The sequence below is a fragment of the Saccopteryx bilineata genome, chromosome 9 (assembly GCF_036850765.1).
Source record: "Saccopteryx bilineata isolate mSacBil1 chromosome 9, mSacBil1_pri_phased_curated, whole genome shotgun sequence".
Taxonomy (NCBI): domain Eukaryota; kingdom Metazoa; phylum Chordata; class Mammalia; order Chiroptera; family Emballonuridae; genus Saccopteryx; species Saccopteryx bilineata.
The window spans coordinates 10880370-10900855 of NC_089498.1; the positions used below are offsets into that span (position 1 = coordinate 10880370).

At 47.8% G+C, this 20486-nt stretch overlaps 1 protein-coding gene and 1 long non-coding RNA gene across 9 annotated transcripts in view; one reads left to right on the plus strand and one right to left on the minus strand.

Moving 5' to 3' along the window:
• The window catches only part of CNOT1 (CCR4-NOT transcription complex subunit 1), a 91593-nt gene extending 85910 nt beyond the window's left edge, over nt 1-5683 (minus strand). For 6 of the 8 annotated variants that reach the window (XM_066242386.1, XM_066242382.1, XM_066242387.1 and 3 more), the window contains exon 1: nt 5538-5683. The gene's annotated coding sequence lies outside the window, so the exon portion shown is untranslated. The remainder of the gene's footprint in view (nt 1-5537) is intronic. The other 2 variants (XM_066242379.1, XM_066242378.1) reach the window with 1 other exon arrangement.
• A 129-nt stretch (nt 5684-5812) lies between these two features.
• Nucleotides 5813-20486, plus strand: part of LOC136312673 (uncharacterized) — a 57760-nt gene continuing 43086 nt past the window's right edge. Inside the window, exon 1 of the long non-coding RNA XR_010727038.1 lies at nt 5813-6500. This is a non-coding gene — a long non-coding RNA (uncharacterized lncRNA). The remainder of the gene's footprint in view (nt 6501-20486) is intronic.

The following is a 20486-nucleotide window of genomic DNA, read 5'->3' on the forward strand; positions in this document are numbered from 1 at the left end:
AACCACTGTGTCACAGCCTTTCACTACAGCATGAAATAGTTAATATGCTGCCACAGGTAGAAAGGAATCAACACTTATACAGCTCTAGGCCAAGGTACATGAAAGACTTCTGAGCAGAGATGGCTACTTTCAAACCAATGATTTAGGTGGCAATTTGGCACTGGGGTAAAAAATAACTGTATTCCTAGAATCACTTATAGTTAGGATGCATTCACATATAACTTCTATGATAAAGAAATAAACGATAAACAAATGGGGAAAACATACTAAAAATGAGTTAGGAAAGTTTAGTTAGAACGTTTAAGACAAAGGGCCTGAAACAAAGGGGTAACTATTCTTATGATGAGTTTACAAAAAATTTAAAAAGTCGCCTGACCAGGCGGTGGCGCAGTAGATAAGAGCATCGGACTGGGATGCGGAAGGACCCAGGTTCAAGACCCCGAGGTCGCCAGCTTGAGCGTAGGCTCATCTGGTTTGAGCAAAAGCTCACCAGCTTGGACTCAAGGTCGCTGGCTCGAGCAAGGGGTTACTCAGTCTGCTGAAGGCCTGTGGTCAAGGCACATATGAGAAAGAAATCAATGAACAACTAAGGTGTCGCAACGAAAAATTTATGATTGGGCTTCTCATCTCTCTCCTTTCCCGTCTGTCTGTCCCTATCTATCCTTCTCTCTGACTCTCTCTCTGTCGCTGTAAAAAAAAAAAAAAAAAAAAAAAAGAATTAAAAAGTCATACTATTTCCAAAGTAGGAGCTACCAATCAAGGTGCCCAATTTTCAAACAAATTATCTAAAAAAGAAAATGTTGAGCTCTTAATACAAAGCGGAAGAACTATACAATGGTATCTTTCAAAATATGCTTTTATTCCACTTTGTATTTTCTAAAATTAGCCCGTCTCAAAAAAAAACCTCATTCAAAATTTCAGAAATTTCCTTCTAACAGCTGTAACAAAATTAACCAAATAATTTTATACTGAAGGTTTATGCTAACCTTTCCAACCTTAAAAACAGAAATCCGCCTGACCAGGCGGTGGCGCAGTGGATAGTGTCGGACTGGGACACAGAGGACCCAGGTTTGAAACCCCAAGGTTGCCCAAGTGAGGGTAGGCTCACCAGCTTGAGCACAGGGGTCACTGGCTTGAGCAAGGGGTCACTCGCTTTGCTGTAGTCCCCACCCCTTCAAGACACATATGAGAAAGCAGTTAATGAACAACTAAGGTGCCTCAATGAAGACTTGATGCTTCTAATTTCTCCCTCCCTCTGTCTATCCCTGTCTCTGTCACACACACACACACACACACACACACACACACACACACAGACATAAATGCCTTTCTTTAAAAAAACTTTTTTAGCCTGACCTGTGGTGGCGCAGTGGGATAAAGCATCGACCTGGAACACTGAGGTCGCCGGTTCGAAACCCTGGGCTTGCCTGGTCAAGGCACATATGGGAGTTGATGCTTCCTGCTCCTCCCTCTTCTCTCTCTCTCTGTCTCTCTCTCTCTCACTCCTCTCTCTCTCTAAAAAATCAATAAATAAAAAATATTTTAAAAAAACGTAAAAAAAAAAGATTGGAAAAATAATAAAATAAAAAAACCTTTTTAAATGTGATTGATTAATTTCAGAGACACAGAGAAGAAAGGGTGGTGGGGAGAGACAGCATTCATTTGTTTCACTTAATTGTGGGCGCTTCCCATAATGTGCCTTGACCAGGGATTGAACCCGCAACCTAGGAGTTTCAGGGTGACACTTGAACCAACTGAACTAACTGGCCAGGGCAGAAATGTGTTTCTTAAATCCACACTCATTGGCTACATTTCCTTCCCTCTCAACAGTGTTTCAGAAAAAGTCTACAAATCTAATTACTAACTTCTCAAATAATGCTTTTCAATGAACAATGTTGTTTTATTTACTTCGCTACATTCTTACAAATGTATGAGTGAAAATTATACTGAAATAAACTACTGTGTACACACTAGGCACAAAAGGTTTTAAGCCCATTTGAGCTTTGAAACATGGTTCTTAAAAATTGTGCAAACAGAAAAGGAACTGCAGGATTTCTCTATATACAGTTTAAAGTCTTAGAATAAGACTCAGTGGGATGCCATTTTGAAACTGCATAGCAATAAGTTCAGTCTGGTCAAAGGGACATTTAAGAAATGCTTTGGCTAGGCCTGACCTGTGGTGGCACAGCGGACAAAGCATTGAAATGGAAAAGCTGAGGTCGCCGTTTTGAAAACCCTGGGTTTGCCTGGTCAAGGCACATATGGGAGTTGATGCTTCCTGCTCCTCCCCACCTCTTTCTCTCTTCTCTTTCTAAAAATGAAAAATAATAAAAAAAAATTTAAAAAAAGAAATGCTTTGGCTAGCCTGACTAGGCGGTGGCGCAGTGGATAGAGTGTCGGACTGGGATGCAAAGGACCCAGGTTTGAGACCTCGAGGTCGCCAGCCTGAGCGCGGGCTCATCTAGTTTGAGCAAAACTCACCAGCTTGGACCCAAGGTCACTGGCTCAAGCAAGGGATTACTTGGTCTGCTGAAGGCCCGTGGTCAAGGCACATATGAGAAAGCAATCAATGAACAACTAAGGTGTCGCAACGAAAAACTAATGATTGATGCTTCTCATCTCTCTCCGTTCCTGTCTGTCTGTCCCTCTCTCTGACTCTCTCTCTCTGTATTTAAAAAACAAAAAAAGAAATGCTTTGGCTAATATTTTTAATGACTTGAAAGTTAGTTTTTCTTTTAATAAAATATACTATGTTCGTAAAATATAGCATTTCACAATAATTTACAACTTTTGTTAATTCAAGAAGCACAGGCCCTGGCCAGTTGGCTCAGTGGTAGAGCATCAGCCTGGCGTGTGGAAGTCCCGGGTTCGATTCCCTGCCAGGGCACACAGGAGAAGTGCCCATCTGCTTCTCCACCCCTCCCCCTCTCCTTCCTCTCTGTCTCTCTCTTCCCCTCCCGCAGCTAAGGCTCCATTGGAGCAAAGATGGCCCGGGTGCTGGGGATGGCTCCATGGCCTCTGCCTCAGGCGCTGGAATGGCTCTGGTTGAAACAGAGCAATGGCCCAGATGGGCGGAGCATTGCCACAAGGTGGGTGTGCCGGGTGGATCCCGGTCGGGCACATGCGGGAGTCTGTCTGACTGCCTCCCCGTTTCCAACTTCAGAAAAATACCAAAAAAAAAAAAAAGAATTAGTGTCTTAAAATACTTGAGAGTCCAACTAGAATTATTATGGACAAACCTCCCTTCCATGGTATTGAGTGCCAAAGATTTGTTACCTTGCAGAATAAAATAAAATAAGGATTCAAGTTCATATGCCATGGCCAGTTAGTTCAGAGTGTCATCTCAATGCACCATGGTTCTGGATTCGATCCCCAGTCAGGACACAAACAGAGAAGCAACCAATGAATGCACAACTAAGCAGAACAAATCGATGCTCTCTCTCTTCCTCTCTAAAATCAATCAATCAATCAAAAACTTTTTTTTTTTTAAAAGACTCAAGATCATAAATTTGAGCTGGTTAAAAAGAAAACTTTTCATAAACTAGACCAACATCTCACCAAAGATGTATCTGGAAAGTGAGAATATAGGAGAATAATTTGAGATTAGTCTTTAAGCATGTTTGAAGAGATATGCAAGCATTTCCTCTTCTGTCCTCACAGGGCTTTTGTTTTGAATAACTTAACTCAAAATTAGAAGGGTGCAGTACTTAGCCTGAGGAGATTCATGTTAAAGAGACAAGACTCAAACTGCCAGTAGAATTTAAAGACTGGAAGTAAAGAAACCTCACCAGGGATCCATCTGAATGAGCTAGACCTAGAGTACTTCAGTTCTGTTCCACTATCCCGCAAAACCCTGCTACAAAACCCCTAAATATACAATCATAGACAAGATAGGGAAATACTTCCGTTATTAATGGTCAAGTCTTTGTGCCTTGATTCTGAACTTAAGTTTCCACTACAGGACTTGGGACTCACACTTGTAGAAAAGTGACAAACTCTCCAAAATAATTTTATCAACAAGCTACCAATTTAGTCATAGAACTAGATGCCTAAAATTTTATGTATCATCAGTTCACTTTCTCCTTAGACAAGGTAACAATTTAGAGTCCTAAACCAGTATTATTTAAAGTGTTACCATATTATTTTACTAATAGCTAAATTACTGTGCTTCCAATCTTTGGAAGGATAGGAATGTCAGTCTGGGCCACAGATCACTAACACATTAAACCCAAATACCTCTACAAAACCAAGGTCCTTCTTACTGTCTGACTTACTTCCTAGCCCTATCCTTTTTTTCTATCCATTTACCCCTATTCCCATCAAACGTGCTGTCATACGGGAAATGTTCAGAACTTCTTTTCCGCAAAGAATACTCGTATTACATTCACTTAATTTTTTTGACTGTTAAAATAAATTCCGCGAAGAAATCGAATTATAGAGAAATAAGAGGTGGGGTGGAGATTAAGTACTTGTTCCTCCGCTTTCAGGAAGGAAACTTGAGTTTTTTAGTAGCGTCCTAGGACATGTGATAATTAATTGAGTGACTTCAGGAAAATGCTGCCTTCTCCAAGTTGATTTTCAAGACATGGTCAAACCTACAGGTATCATCAATCCTTTTCTCCTTTTAACCTGCAAAGTGTGTCGGGGGAGGGGGGGTAACTGCCCCCCACCCCCCGGTGTGAGACCGGGTGGGTGAATTCTGCAGAAGAGGCTGATAATGAGAAAGAGTTTATGAAGTTCAATGCTGTGTTTGGCCTTCGGGAAGCCCCACAAGCCCTGCAGCCAAGCGGTGCTCAATGCAAGAGGGGGACCTTGCCCACGGGGAGCAGGGCCGCCGCGCCTGCACGGCCACGGGGCCCGCGCGTGGGGGTGGGGACGACGTCGGAGAAAGTGTGAGCGCCCGCGCGCGCGAGTGGAACAAAACCTGCGGCGAGAAGTCAGAAGGAAGTGCCGGCGCCGCCGCCCCTCCCACCGGCGGCCACCCGAAACACCCGGGCCTTGACAACGTGCTGGGGCCGGGGGAGGGGCTGGCGGCCCGGGGCGACTCCGGGCACAGCTCCCCGCGCCCCGGCAGCTAGGCCCCGGGCGCTGCCGCCGCGGCCCCCGTCCGGAGCCCGGAGAGGAGAGGAGAGCGCGGCTGCGGAGCCCCTGGAACCGGAGCAGGATGCAGCCCGCGCGGGCGAAGCTCGGTCGTCCGGATGACCGCCCCCGCCGCCCTCGGAGCCCCCGGGCCCGAACCAGCCCGGCCCGGCCCGGCCCGGGGGCCACCGGTCTCCCACCCCGCGCGCTGCCCTCCGCGTCGTGCAGCCCCCGCCCGGGCCTCTCCTCCCCGGGGCCCGGAGACACCGCGGGCGGTGCGGAGAGGCCGCCCTCGTCCCTCTCGCCACTTGCCGGCCCGACCGCCCCTCACTCCGCGGAGCTCCGGGAAACGTTCCCAATGGCCCCGGGACCACCCCCGGTGCGCCCCCCACCAGCACCCGCCTGGCCGAGCCCGAGTCCGCCAGCCGGCCCCAGCTCCCGACGCCGGCCCACCTCACCTCAGGCGGTTCCGGCGGCGCTGGACACAGGAAACTCCTGAGTCCCCGACTCCGGCTCTTCTCGACCCCCTGTTCGGTTAACTCCGCTTGTTTCTCTACAAAATGGCGCCGGAGGTCGCGCGCTCACGTCGCGGCCTTTCCCCTCCCCGTTCTCATTTCATCATTTGCTGCCCTCCTGAGGAGGCATGGCCCCAGCGCCAGCCAATGACTGCACCCCGCCCGCAGCCACCACCCAATCACCGCCAGGTGCCCGCGGATTTAAACCAATCACACACTATCACTTGCAGAAGTCAAGGAAGAAACCAGGCTTCTGCTAGCAACTACCAATCCGGACTCCTACTTGGCGGGTTTCGGCCAATTGCCGCTCACCGGCCCCTAGGGACCACACCGGAGCCTTCGCGCCTGCGCCCCAGCGAGCGCCAATGGGGCGACACACAGAACTTCGACTGAGGGCTTCCACAGACTTCGCACCTGCCCTGGAGGTCTTCCACCAATGGGGGCTTGGCATTGCCGCTGAGAAAGAATCAGTGAGGGAGGAGGCCCACAAACCCTCGTCACTCTGCGCGGGAAGTACTTTGACTTAAGAGTGAAACAGCCTTCCTTCACTCTGCGACGCCTTTCGAAGTGTCAGAGCCTCTAGACTGCCGGACTTCTCCAGCTTAAACATGCCCCTCCCCTCGTGTCCCCTTGGCATAGAGCACCACAAGCCAGGAAGCAAGCCAGCTTGTAACTAAAGTGGTAACGCTCTGCATCCCGGGATATATACTGGTTTTCCCCATCCCACCCGCTCAACTGGTCCCCTGCCCCACTTCTGTCGCAAAAGTGATGAACCTTTTTCCGGTATTTGCAGCGCGTTACGAGGAGCAGTGCATGCTGGAAAATGTAGTCTCCTAGGCCCTATTTTCATCAAGACAACTTTCTCTTCAAGTTGTGCCTATTGAAGAAGGGGTGCCTTACAGAGAGGTAGGACGCTAAGGTTCTCTTTTTGGCTATTTGTAAGCGGTATCAGAAAGGATACCTAAGCCCTTTGCTCTCAGGAGAACAAAAGCAACAAAATCTTTTTTTTTTTTTTTTTTTGGCTGTAACATATCTGTTCAATAGTAAGATTATATGGTCATCTGTTCACAAAAGAGGGGAGGCGCCTGACCAGGTGGTGGCGCAGTGCATAGAGCGCTACCCTGGGATGCTGTGGACCCACATTCGAAACCCTGAGGTCCCCCGCTTCAGCATGGGCTCATCCAGTTTGAGCGCGGAGGTCACTGCCTTGAGTGTGAGATCATAGATATGACTTCATGGTCACAGGCTTGAGCCTAAAGGTTGCTGGCTTCAAGCCTATGGTTGCTGGCTTGAGCAGGGGGTCCATCACAGGTCCTGCTCTAGCCCCCTGGTCAAGGAACATATGAGAAAGCAATCAGGGAACAACTATGGTACTGCAATGAAGCGTCTAATTGCTCTCCCTTCCTGTCTGTCTCCCACTGCCCACCCCATCACTAAAAAACAAAAGAAAACAATGGAGGGAGGGAACCCTGGGAATGAAGTGTTGACAGCTCTTTTAACTTTTGAATAAAACCTATCCTGCCTGACCAGGCAGGTAGCCAGTGGATAGAGTGGTCGGATTGAGATGCGGAAGGACCCAGGTTCAAGACCCCGAGATCACCAGCTTGAGCGCAGGTTCATCTGGTTTGAGCAAAAGTTCACCAGCTTGGACCCAAGGTCGCTGGCTTGAGCAAGGGGTTACTCGGTCTGCTGAAGGCCTGCGGTCAAGGCACATATGAGAAAGCAATCAATGAACAACTAAGGTGTCACAACGAAAAACTGATGATTGATGCTTCTCATCTCTCTCCATTCCTGTCCGTTTATCCCTCTCTCTCTCTGTAAAAAACAACAACAACCTATCCTCTTCATCACCCTGCTTAGAAGCACTATCTTTTGTGCCTAAATATGCTTTAAAATTTTTTTTCTTAAGTTTTTACTTATTGATTTTTAGAGGGAGGGGAGGGAGAGAAGGTTCACTTTAGTTGTTCATTGATTGCTTCTGTACCTGCCTCGACAAGGCAAGCCCTGGGTTTCCAACCTGCCACCTCAATGTTCTGGGTCCACACTCTATCCACTGCACTGCCACACGTCAGGCAAAAAATGCTTTTTTTTTTTTTTTTTTTTTTTTTGTATTTTTCCGAAGCTAGAAACAGGGAGGCAGTCAGACAGACTCCCTCATGCGCCTGACCGGGATCCACCTGGCATGCCCACCAGGGGGCGATGCTCTGCCCAGTTTGTGGCATCGCTCTGCCACAATCAGAGCCATTCTAGCACCTGAGGCAGAGGCCACAAAGCCATCCTCAGCACCCAGGCCAACTTTGCTCCCATGGAGCCTTGGCTGCGGGAGGGGAAGAGAGAGACAGAGAGGAAGGAGAGGGGGAGGGGTGGAGAAGCAGATGGGCGCTTCTCCTGTGTGCCCTGGCCGGGAATTGAACCCAGGACTCCTGCACGCCAGGCCGACGCTCTACCACTGAGCCAACCATCCAGGACCTGCTTTTTATTTTAAATTGTGGTAAAAACACAACATAAAATTTACCATCTTAACCTTTTTTTTCTCCTTTCTTTTTCTTTTTCTTTTCTTTCTTTTTTTTTTTTTTAGAGAGAAAGAAGGACAGGAAGGGAAAGAGATGAGAAGCATCAACTTGTAGTTGTGACATTTTAGTTGTTCATTGATCGCTTCTTGTGTGCCTTGACCAGGGACTCTAGCTGAGCCAGTGACTCTTTGCTCAGTGATCATGGGATCATGTCTATGATCCCATGCTTGAGCCTGAGACCCCGTGGTCAAGCTAGCGACCTTGGGGTTTTGAACCTGGGACCTCAGCATCACAGGTCCACTCTATCCACTGCGTCACCACCTGGTAAGGCCCATCTTAACCATTTTTAAGTATACCACACATTAGTGTTAACTAATTTAGTTAACATGTTAGTTTAGTTAACATGTTAGTGTGCAACTGAACATTTTTATGTTGTAAAACTAAAATTTTATACTCATAAAACAGCTCGTGTCCTCTTCCAGTCCCTGACACCCACCATTGTACCTTCTATTTCTAATGGAGTGTGAGTACTTCAGATACCTCATGTGAATAGAATCATGCACTAGTTGTCTTTTGTGGTAGGCTTATTTCACTTAAATATTCTTTTTGACACCTATTGGTTGGAGACCAACTCTTTGAGCAAACATTTACTGAGTGTCTTGTGTTCTCAGGTAACTTAATGAGACCCAAGATAACGAGCGCAAGGATTGCTTCAGGCTTGTTCCTCTCTGTATTCCCAGCGCCTACACTGTGCCTGGCACATGATAGATATGTGAGCCAATTAAATGTTGAAAAGTTAGGCAAAGTGGACATAAAAACATAATGTTAGGCCCTGGCTGGTTGGCTCAGTGGTAGAGCGTCAGCCTGGCATGCAGGAGTCCCGGGTTCGATTCCCGGCCAGGGCATACAGGAGAGGCGCCCATCTGCTTCTCCACCCCTCCCCTTCTCCTTCCTCTCTGTCTCTCTCTTCCCCTCCCGCAGCCAAGGCTCCATTGGAGCAAAGTTGGCCCGGGTGCTGAGGATGGCTCTGTGGCCTCTGCCCCAGGCGCTTGAGTGGCTCTGGTCGCAACAGAGCGATGCCCCGGAGGGGCAGAGCATCGCCCCCTGGTGGGCATGCGGAGTCTGTCTGACTGTCTCTCCCCGTTTCCAGCTTCAGAAAAATACAAAAAAAAAACAAACAAACAAAAAAAACCCATAATGTTAGCCTGACCTGTGGTGGTGCAGTGGATAAAGTGTCGACCTGGAAATGCTGAGGTCGCCGGTTTGAAACCCTGAGCTTGCCTGGTCAAAGCACATTATGGGAGTTGATGCTTCCTGCTCCTCCCCCCCTTCTGTCTCTCCTCTCTCTCCCCCCCCTTTCTAAAAAAATGAATAAATTAAAAAAAACAAAACAACATAATGTTAGTAAAAGGCCCCTTAAAACAGACCAAGGATGAGGAATAAGGCCTTGCTGCTCTTTGAAATTGCTAAAACCTCTGTAGAGCTGACCTGTGGTGGCACAGTGGATAAAGCGTCGACCTGGAAATGCTGAGGTCGCCGGTTCGAAACCCTGGGCTTGCCTGGTCAAGGCACATGTGGGAGTTGATGCTTCCAGCTCCTCCTCCCTTCTCTCTCTCTGTCTCTCTGTCTGTCTCTCTCTCTCTCTGTCTCTCCCTCTCCTCTCTAAAATGAATAAAATTAAAAATTAAAAAAAAAAAAACCTCTGTAGATAGCAGGATTTTGGCCAAGTTTATCAAAACAAAATACATAACCAGCCTGACCAGGCAGTTGCACAGTGGATAGAGCATTGGACTGGGATGCGTAGGACCCAGGTTCGAGACCCCAAGGTCACTGGCTCGAGCAAGGGGTTACTCAGTCTGCTGTAGCCCCAAGGTCAAGGCACATATGAAAAAGCAATCAATGAACAACTAAGGTGTCACAACGAAAAACTAATGATTGATACTTGTCATCTCTCTCCGTTCCTGTCTGTCTGTCCCTATCTGTCCCTCTCTCTGACTCTCTCTTACTGTCACTGTAGAAGAAAAATATGTAACCAAAGAAAAAAATGCATAGACCCACTGACTCAGTAATTCCCTGCGCAGAAACTTATTCCACAGGTGAATAGTGCAAATTTGTATAGAGATGAATGAATGAAGGTAGTCACTGATGCATTGTTCACAGAGCCCCAAAAGATTAGAAACAACAGGGAACAGATGAAATAAATGTATGGTACTGTCCTACGGTGGAATGCTCTGAAGTTTTTTAAAAGAATGAGGTTAACCTACATGTACTGATATGAAATGATGGCAAGGATTAAAAGAAGGCATAATCAGTATGTTACCATTTGTTTAGGAGAAAAGAACTATATTTACATGGAACGAAATACATGAAAAGGTCTGGAAAAATACACCCCACAACTGACACCAGTGGTTATCCTGGGGAGGGCACCGGAATGTGGAAGGGTAAAGGGAGCTGTTGTTTATTAGTCCATATATTACTACCCTATTTGACGTTTTTATAAATGTAAAGAGGATGTATTCATGTTTTGTGTACGTAATTTAGGATATTTTTTTAGCCTGACTAGGCTGTGGCGCAGTGGATAGAGTGTTGGGCTGGGATGTGGAGGACCCAGGTTCGTGACCCCAAGGTCACCAGCTTGAGTGCGGGCTCATCTGGATTGAGCAAAGCTCACCAGCTTGGACCCAAGGTCACTGGCTCGAGCGAGGGGTTACTCGGTCTGCTGAAGGCCCGTGGTTAAGGCACATATGAGAAAGCAATCAATGAACAACTAAGGTGTTGCAACAAAAAACTAATGATTGATGGTTCTCATCTTTCTGCGTTCCTGTCTGTCCCTATCCATCCCTCTCTCTGACTCTCTCTCTGTCACTGTAAAAAAAAAAAAAAAATTAAAAATATATATATATATATTAAAGGATACTGTGGCTGGATGGCTCAGTTGGTTAAGAACGTCATCCCAAAGCACAGAGGTTGCTGGTTCAATCCCCGGTCAAGGCACACACAGGAAAAGATATATATCCCTCTCTCTCTCTCTCTCCTCCTCCTTCTCTCTCTCAAATCAATTAAAAAAAAGAAGAAGAATACAAATTTAAAAATAAAAAAGGCACAGCCTGACCTGTGTTGGGACATGTAAAGCCAGAGGCCATGGCCAGAAAGCCAGAGGCCATGGCCAGAGCCACAGCCACTATCACAGCAGCCACCCGGCCCATGCGGGTTCGCACTGTTTTCGGACAGTCCGTAAAGAAACAGCGGAGCCAAAAACTGATGGGCCATAGTCTTTCATTCTAGCTTGCACCCGGCGGGCAAGTAAAAATACACACTGGGCTCCAAAACCCAGTCACATTCAGTGCTCACAAAGCCACTGACTTATCCGAGTTTCCTAGAATCAAAGGTTTCTAGCTCACCAGACTTATTCACCTCTGTTCCCCATCTCCTTCCTTATCCCAAATACAAACTCTACACAAACTGGCATCTCACTCAGCACTCCACCATCTTGGCTGCTTCTCCTGGCCTCCTCCACGTGGCCTTTCTCTGCTCTCCTCTGCTCTCTCTTCTAATGATAATCTCAGGAACCAAGAGCGCAAGTTCCCATTCTACCCCTATTTTATAGTGTAGCTTCACAACCTCTAATCCAATATACAAAATAGGGAAGTCTCTAATACAAAGTCACTTCTCTGAGGCATGATTGGATTGTACCACCCCACATCAAAAAGGGTGGGAAAGGCTTAATCCCAAAACCAAGCCCCAGGCTACAATGATCCTGCCTGCCCCCAACACACATTAATATCACCTGGGCGACGGCATCTTTAACAAAGTGAGCATAATACATTTTATCCGCCCAACAGGACAGTAGATAAGGTGTTTACCTGGAATGCTGAGGTCGCCAGTTCAAAGCTCTGGGCTTGCCCAGTCAAGGCACATAGGAGACGTAACTATGACAATGAGTTCATGCTTCCTGCTCCCCCACCCTTTTCTCTCTCTCTCTCTCTCTCCTCTCTCTAAAAGCAATAAAAAAGACACAGAATGTCTGTAATTCTACAATTAGTTCAGATTTCAAACATAAATCTAAAATTTGAAATAAAGCTGAGTTGCCTTTTCCCACTGCAGCCAGGCTTTGCCCAGAAAATGGTATGCTGCTTTATACTGACGCTGCTCCCAGCGACCCCAGAGCCAACTGATAGCCCTTCTCCCCACCCCCACTCCCCTGGCTTTACCATCAGCACTCCCTGGATTTGACCTGCCTTGGGGCCCTAACCAAATACTTACAGGATTCCACAAGAGCCTGGAGATCAAAGTCCTTCAACTGTGTGTTATGAATTCGTGGTGGCTTGGGGTGGTAAACACACAATACAATATTCAGGTGATTTATTATAGAATTGTACACTTGACACCTATATCTTTTATTAATATATTCAATTTAAAAAAGGAAAAGAGCCTGACCTGTGGTGGCGCAGTGGATAAAGCGTCGACCTGGAAATGCTGAGGTCGCCGGTTCAAAACCCTGGGCTTGCCTGGTCAAGGCACATATGGGAGTTGATGCTTCCAGCTCCTCCCCCCTTCTCTCTCTCTCCCTCTCTCTCTCTCTCTCTCCCTCTCCTCTCTAAAATGAATAAATAAAAAAAAAAAAAATATATATATATATATATATATATTTAAAAAAGGAAAAGAAATGGATTCGTGGTGCTTTGTACCCTTGCTAGAAAGCAGAGACTGCTTACAAACCGAAAGGGGTATGGAGATCACCTGTTGCCCTTTTCTCATTTTACCGAAAGACAGTTAGAAATCATGCCCAGACAAACTAGTACTTTAACTAAAGACCTTCACAAAGGATTCACTGAATCACCTTTAACTCAGCAATTATGTGCCCTGAGGTTCAAATGTATTTTAGAAATAGGATAGTTCAGCCAGCTGTTAATTAGTCACCTGGTCTCTCCCTGATCTTCCAGCAGTTCTCCACCCATCCCCCCCAATTAATTATGCATACAAGAGTCTGGAATAACTTGACTCTTTTAAGTGTTTCCCAGAATAGCCTGGAGAGGTACTAGGAAACAAAAACTTTAGTAAATTGGGTTGGGGTGGAGGCAAAAAATACCTAGAAGAGAAAGGACTTGGAGACTTGGAGATCTGTGCAAATCATGTTCTAAAGTGTTTGGAGGCCTGACCTGTGGTGGCGCAGTGGGATAAAGCGTCGACCTGGAACACTGAGGTTGCCAGTTCGAAACCCTGGGCTTGCCTGGTCAAGGCACATATGGGAGTTGATGCTTCCTGCTCCTCCCCCTTCTCTCTCTCTCCCCTCTCTCTAAAAATCAATTAAAAAATCAATAAATAAAATGTTTGGAGGTGCTGGGGAGAAGGTTGAGCAGGTAGATATACAAGGCCTTGTCAGTCCATGTTCCTGTGTTCCTGTGTTCTAGTAATTCCCACTTACCATACATCTGACTACCATAGATTCTCCGTCTTACCCAAAGCCACTCATTGACAGCCTAACTCTAAATTCTGATCTCCTTCTAGCCCGGGGGTCCCCAAACTAGGCTGCGGCCCCCTGAGGCCATTAATCTGGCCCCCCCGCTGCACTTCCGGAAGGGGCACCTCTTTCATTGGTGGTCAGTGAGAGGTCACCCTCTGCTCCTGGAGTACTGTATGTGGCGGCGCCGCACAAAGCGCTGCATTGCTCACGTACAGTACTACTTCCGGTGACGCGGGATGCACGCATCATGGCTCCGAGAGCGCGTCATATCACTTGTTACGGCTAGCAGTGACAAATATGGAACCGGACATTGACCATCTCATTAGCCAAAAGCAGTTCCCATTGAAATACTGGTCAGTGTGTTGATTTAAATTTACTTGTTCTTTATTTTAAATATTGTATTTGTTCCCATTTTGTTTTTTTACTTTAAAATACGTGCAGTGTACATAGGGATTTGTTCATAGTTTTTTTCTTTTTTTTTTTTTTTTTTTTTTTTTTTTCATTTTTCTGAAGCTGGAAACGGGGAGAGACAGTCAGACAGACTCCCGCATGCGCCCGACCGGGATCCACCCGGCACGCCCACCAGGGGCGACGCTCTGCCCACCAGGGGGCGATGCTCTGCCCATCCTGGGCGTCGCCATGTTGCGACCAGAGCCACTCCAGCGCCTGAGGCAGAGGCCACAGAGCCATCCCCAGCGCCCGGGCCATCTCTGCTCCAATGGAGCCTTGGCTGCGGGAGGGGAAGAGAGAGACAGAGAGGAAAGCGCGGCGGAGGGGTGGAGAAGCAAATGGGCGCTTCTCCTGTGTGCCCTGGCCGGAAATCGAACCCGGGTCCTCCGCACGCCAGGCCGACGCTCTACCGCTGAGCCAACCGGCCAGGGCCCATAGTTTTTTTCATAGTCCGGCCCTCCAACGATCTGCGGGACAGTGAACTGGCTCCCTGTGTAAAAAGTTTGGGGACCCCTGTTCTAGCCCATTACTACTGCCTAGCTTCTGACTCCCTCGGCGCCTAGGCTTTGGTATGACTTCAGTGGCTCTGCTGAGGAGAGGATGTCTAGGCATGCACACAGCAAAATACCTACTGAGAAATACTGAAACCCAAGTCCTAAAGCGTGCTGTGCCCCTAACTTTTTCTGTGACCTTGGAAAAGTCACTTCCCCACCTTGGACCTCTTTTTTCCTCTTCACTATTTGGATGATATTGGAAAAGGTTTATGGGGCTCCCAGATTGTGGGCTGTGAACCTCTAGGAAGCCAAGGGCTTACTGTGGGATTCTTCTGCATATGTTGTTTTGGCGGGGAGGTCTTTTAATATTTTTTTGGCCTTTGAAAATTAACTTATTTATTTATTTATTTATTTATTTGTATTTTTCTGAAGTTAGAATCAGGGAGGCAGAGAAACAGACTCCCACATGCACCTATAAAGCCAGTAGCAGCAGCCACCATCACAGCCGCCTGGCCCTTGCAGGTTCACATTCGATTCGGACAGACGGTAATGAAACAATGGAGCCAAGAACTGGTGGGCCATTACCTTTAATCCTAGCTTGCATCCGGCGGGGCAAGTAAAAGCATACACTGGGCTCCAAAACTCACTCATTCAGCAATCACAAAGCTACTGACTTATCTGAGTTTCCTACAATAGAATCAAAGGTTTCTAGCTCACTAGCCTTATTCACCTCTGTTCCCCATCTCCTCTCTGCACAAACTGTGCACAAACTGGCTTCTCCTTCACCATTCTGCCATCTTGGCTGCTTCTCCTGGCCTCCTCCATGTGGCCTTTCTCTGCTCTCCTCTCCTCTCTCATGCTAATCTCAGGAACTGAGAGCAAGAGCAAGCTCCCAGTCTGCCCCACTTTATAGTGTAGAAAACAAAACCTTTAATCCAATATACAAACAAGGAAGTCCCTGATACAAAGTCACTTATCTGAGGCATAATGAGATTTCTCATGAGAGTGCACCACCCCACATCATGCAATCAGTCAAGGGTGTGGGGAAAAGCTTAGTCTTAAAACTAAACCTGCCTGACCAGGCGGTGGTACAGTGGATAGAGCGTCGGACTGGGATGCAGAGGACCCACCTGGGTTCGAGACCCCAAGGTCGCCAGCTTGAGTGCGGGCTCATCTGGTTTGAGGAAAAGCCCACCAGCTTGAACCCAAGGTCACTGGCTCCAGCAAGGGGTTACTCGGTCTGCTGAAGGCCCACGGTCAAGGCACGTATGAGAAAGCAATCAGTGAACAACTAAGGTGTTGCAATGTGCAATGAAAAACTAATGATTGATGCTTCTCATCTCTCTCCGTTCCTGTCTGTCTGTCCCTCTCTCTGACTCACTCTCTGTCTCTGTAAAAAATAAATAAAGTTAAAAAACAAACAAACAACAACAAAAAAAAACTAAGCCTTAGGCTATAACGACCCAGCCTGCTTACAGCCTGTTCCCCACACCCAATACAAACTATAAGCGAGCAAACATATATATCATATTTACAAACTTATTTGACCAACTGCCCAACCAGGATCCCCTCGGCATGCCCACTAGGGGGCGATGCTCTACTCATCTAGGCCATTGCTTTGTTGCAACTGGAGCCATTCTAGCACCTGAGGCGGAGGCCATGGAGCTGTCCTCAGCACCCGGGCCAACTTTGGTCCAATGGAGCTTTGGCTGTGGGAGGGGAAGAGAGAGATAGAAAGGAAGGAGAGGGGAATGGTGGAGAAGCAGATGCACCCATTGGATTAAAGGTTTTGTTTTCTACACTATAAAGTGGGGCAGACTGGGAGCTTGCTCTCGCACTCAGTTCCTGAGATTAGCATGAGAGAAGAGAGCAGAGAGGAGAGCAGATGCACTGCCTCTCTCTTGTGTGCCCTGGCCGGGAATCAAACCCCGGACATCCACACACCGGGCTGATGCTCTACCACTTTTGGTTTTGTTTCCAAATCAACCATTATAGTGAAAAAAAGGACAATTTTACATGTTTTTTCTCACCCCACAACTCAGGACTCTATGATCTAGGGACTGAGTTATATACTGAGTTTTATGGATCATAAAACTGAAGCTGAGAGCCTGACCTGTGGTGGCGCAGTGGATAAAGTGTCGACCTGGAAAAGCTGAGGTCGCCGGTTTGAAACCCTGGGCTTGCCTGGTCAAGGCACATATGGGAGTTGATGCTTCCTGCTCCTCCCCCCTCCTCTCTCTGTCTCTCTCTCCTCTCTCTCTCCCTCTCTGTCTCTCTCTCTCTCTTTCTCTCTCCTCTCTAAAATGAATTTAAAAAAAAAACAAAGCTGAAGCTGAGAGAGGTTGAGTCATTTGCTCCAAGTCAGTGGCAGAGCAAACGCTAGAACACAAGCTGTCTGTAGGGTTGATGCTGGACACGGCCCTTTCCCCTCCCTAATCCCTGGTGCTGTGGCCATGAGATAGAGGGTGGTAGGACTGTAACAAAGGGTTTTTTTTTTTTGTTTGTTTGTTTGTTTTTTTTACAGAGGCAGAGATAGACAGGGACAGACAGACAGGAACGGAGAGAGATGAGAAGCATCAATCATCAGTTTCTCGTTGCGCGTTACGACTTCTTAGTTGTTCATTGATTGCTTTCTCACATGTGCCTTGACCGTGGGCCTTCAGCAGACCGAGTAACCCCTTGCTTGAGCCAGCGACCTTGGGTCCAAGCTGGTGAGCTCTTTGCTCAAGCCAGATGAGCCCGCGCTCAAGCTGGCGACCTCGGGGTCTCGAACCTGGGTCCTTCCGCATCCCAGTCCGACACTCTATCCACTGCGCCACCACCTGGTCAGGCTGTTTGTTTTTTTATCGATTTTTTTTTTGTATTTTTTTCTGAAGCTGGAAATGAGGAGGCAGTCAGACTCCTGCATGCGCCAGACCAGGATCCACTCGGCATGCCCACCAGGGGGCGATGCTCTGCCCATCTTGGGGCATCGCTTTGCTGCAATCAGAGCCATTCTAGCTCCTGAGGCAGAGGCCACAGAGCCATCCTCAGCGCCCGGGCAAACATTGCTCCAGTGGAGCCTTGGCTGCGGGAGGGGAAGAGAGAGACAGAGGAAGGAGAGGGGGAGGGGTGGAGAAGCAGATGGGCACCTCTCCTGTGTGCCCTGGCCGGGAATCGAACCCGGGACTCCTGCATACCAGGCTGATGCTCTACCACTGAGCCAACCGGCCAGGGCTGTAACTAAGGTTTTACTAAGAACAATGGAACTGAGTCACCAGCTGTTATGAAGGAGAAACAGAACGCAGAACAGGCGCCTGCTCTTCCCCACTACCCCTTACCGCCTGCGCACCTGCTTGCCCATAGACAAAGGGTTTAACTTGAGTAATTGCCCAAGGCTTAGCTATGAAAACTGCAGCCCCCCTCAAAGAGCTGCACGAGCTTTCACCAACCTGCTGCCCTCGGTGCTATAACCGCTGCATCTGGTCCACCTTGTGATTTCTTCGGGATCCCGCAACAACACCTGACCGATTTTCTGGGTCTGGTCCTGCTGCGTTCCACTGCCTGACTTCAGACCTCACATTTTCAGCCGCCACACTAAGCTGTGCTTTGGAAACCCCCTGCCTAGGGGGCCTCCCAGCTGTAATGTTCAATAGCCCGTTAGTAACCAGATAGTTTCCAAACCAGGAAATGTGATGCAGAGTGTAACAGGGTAGTATAGGTTATAGTGAAAAAGTAAAACCACAACGGTAGGCTATAGTGAGACAGGTTCTGAAAATGCTGCTATGTGTTTGATGTTTTCCAGTTGAGTTTACATTTGAGTTCTTACATTCTCTCCTGGAAAAGGAGAGTTGGAGTACATGGAAGGGGATACACCCAAGAGAAGCAGGTTCTGGTGGGAGGATGGGTGACTCCAGCCTCTGGAAAACCCTACCAGCAACTGAGGAAGATCCTAACGATCCCGAGCAGGTCCTATTTGGGGAACCGTGGGTCCTGAGCCTCATGTGTTAAAGAGATAGGCCGAATAGAGCTAGTGGTCCTGACAGCATGTGCTTCTGTGGAGCAGTGGTTCTTCAAGTGTAGTTCTGTAAAGCCAGTGGCCAGGGCCACCATCACAGCAGCCTGGCCCATGCAGGTTCACTTTGGATTCGGACAGTCGGTAAAGAAACAATGGAGCCAAAACTGATGGGCCGTCATCTTTAATCCTAGCTTGCACCCGGCGGGCAAGTAAAAACACATACTGGGCTCCAAAACCCACTCATTAGTGCTCACAAAACTACGAGTTTCCTAGAATCAAAGGTTTCTAGCTCATCAGACTTATTCACCTCTGTTCCCCATCTCCTTCCTTCTCCCTGCACAAACTCTGCACAAACTGGCTTTTCCTTCAGCACTCCGCCATCTTGGCTGCTGCTACTGGTCTCCACGTGGCCTCTCTCTGCTCTCTGCAATGCTAATCTCAGGAACCAAGAGAGCAAGCTCCCGTTCTGCCCCCATTTTATAGTGTAGAAATCAAAACCTTTAATCCAATATACAAAATAGGGAAGTCTCTAATACAAAGTCACTTATCTAGGGCATGATGAGATTGTACCACCCCACATCAACAAAGATGAGAAAGGCTTAGTCCTAAAACCAAGCCCCAGGCTACAAGGATCTTGCCTGCCCACAGCCTGCCCCCAACACACATTAATATATATATATTTTTTTGTATTTTTCTGAAGTTGGAAATGGGGAGGCAGTCAGACAGACTCCTGCATGCACCCGACAGGGATCCACCTGGCACGCCCACCAGGGGGCGATGCTCTGCCCATCCGGGGCGCCGCTCTGTTGCATCCAGAGCCATTCTAGCGCCTGAGGCAGAGGCCATAGAGCCATCCTCAGCACCCGGGCCAACTTTGCTCCAATGGAGCCTTGGCTGCGGGAGGGGAAGAGAAAGACAGAGAGGAAGGAGAGGGGGAGGGGTTGAGAAGCAGATGGGCACCTCTCCTGTGTGCCCTGGCCAGGAATCGAATCCAGGACTCCTGCACGCCAGGCTGACGCTCCACCACTGAGCCAACCAGCCAGGGCCAGCATAATATATTTTATCTGCCCAACAAGTTCCCTGACCACCAGCAGCAGCAGCAGCATCTGGGAATGTGGCAGGGCGGCAGAACGGGTACATGCCAGCAAAGGGCTAAGCGTTGGAGAGATGACCCCACATCTTTGGGCATTGTTGGTCAAATAAGTTTGTAAATATGATATATAGGTTTGCTCGCTTATAGTTTGCATTGGGTGTGGGAGACAGGCTGTAAGCAGGCAGGGTCATTATAGCCTAAGGCTTAGTTTAAAGACTAAACCTGCCTGACCTGTGGTGGCGCAATGGATAAAGCATGGATCTGGAATGCTGAGGTTGGCGGTTCAAAACCCTGGGCTTGCCTGGTCAAGGCACATATGGGAGTTGATGCTTCCTGCTCCTCCCCCCTTCTCTCTCTCTCTTTCTCCTCGCTAAAAAATAAATAAATAAAAATAATTAAAAAAAAAAAGCCTGACCTGTGGTGGCGCAGTGGATAAAGCATCGACCTGGAAATGCTGAGATCGCCGGTTTGAAACCCTGGGCTTGCCTGGTCAAGGCACATATGGGAGTTGATGCTTCCAGCTCCTCCCCCCTTCTCTCTCTCTGTCTCTCTCTCTCCTCTCTCTCTCTCTCTCTCTCTCTCTCTCTGTCTCTCCTCTCTAAAAATGAATAAAAAAAAAAAGACTAAACCTTTCCCACCCTTTTTTTTTTAAGTCGTTATTTCTTATTTATTTATTTATTTATTTATTTATTACAGAGACAGAGAGTGAGTCAGAGCGAGGGATAGACAGGGACAGACAGACAGGAACGGAGAGAAATGAGAAGCATCAATCATTAGTTTTTCATTGCGCTTGCAACACCTTCATTGTTCATTGATTGCTTTCTCATATGTGCCTTGACCGTGGGCCTTCAGCAGACCAAGTAACCCCTTGTTGGACCCAG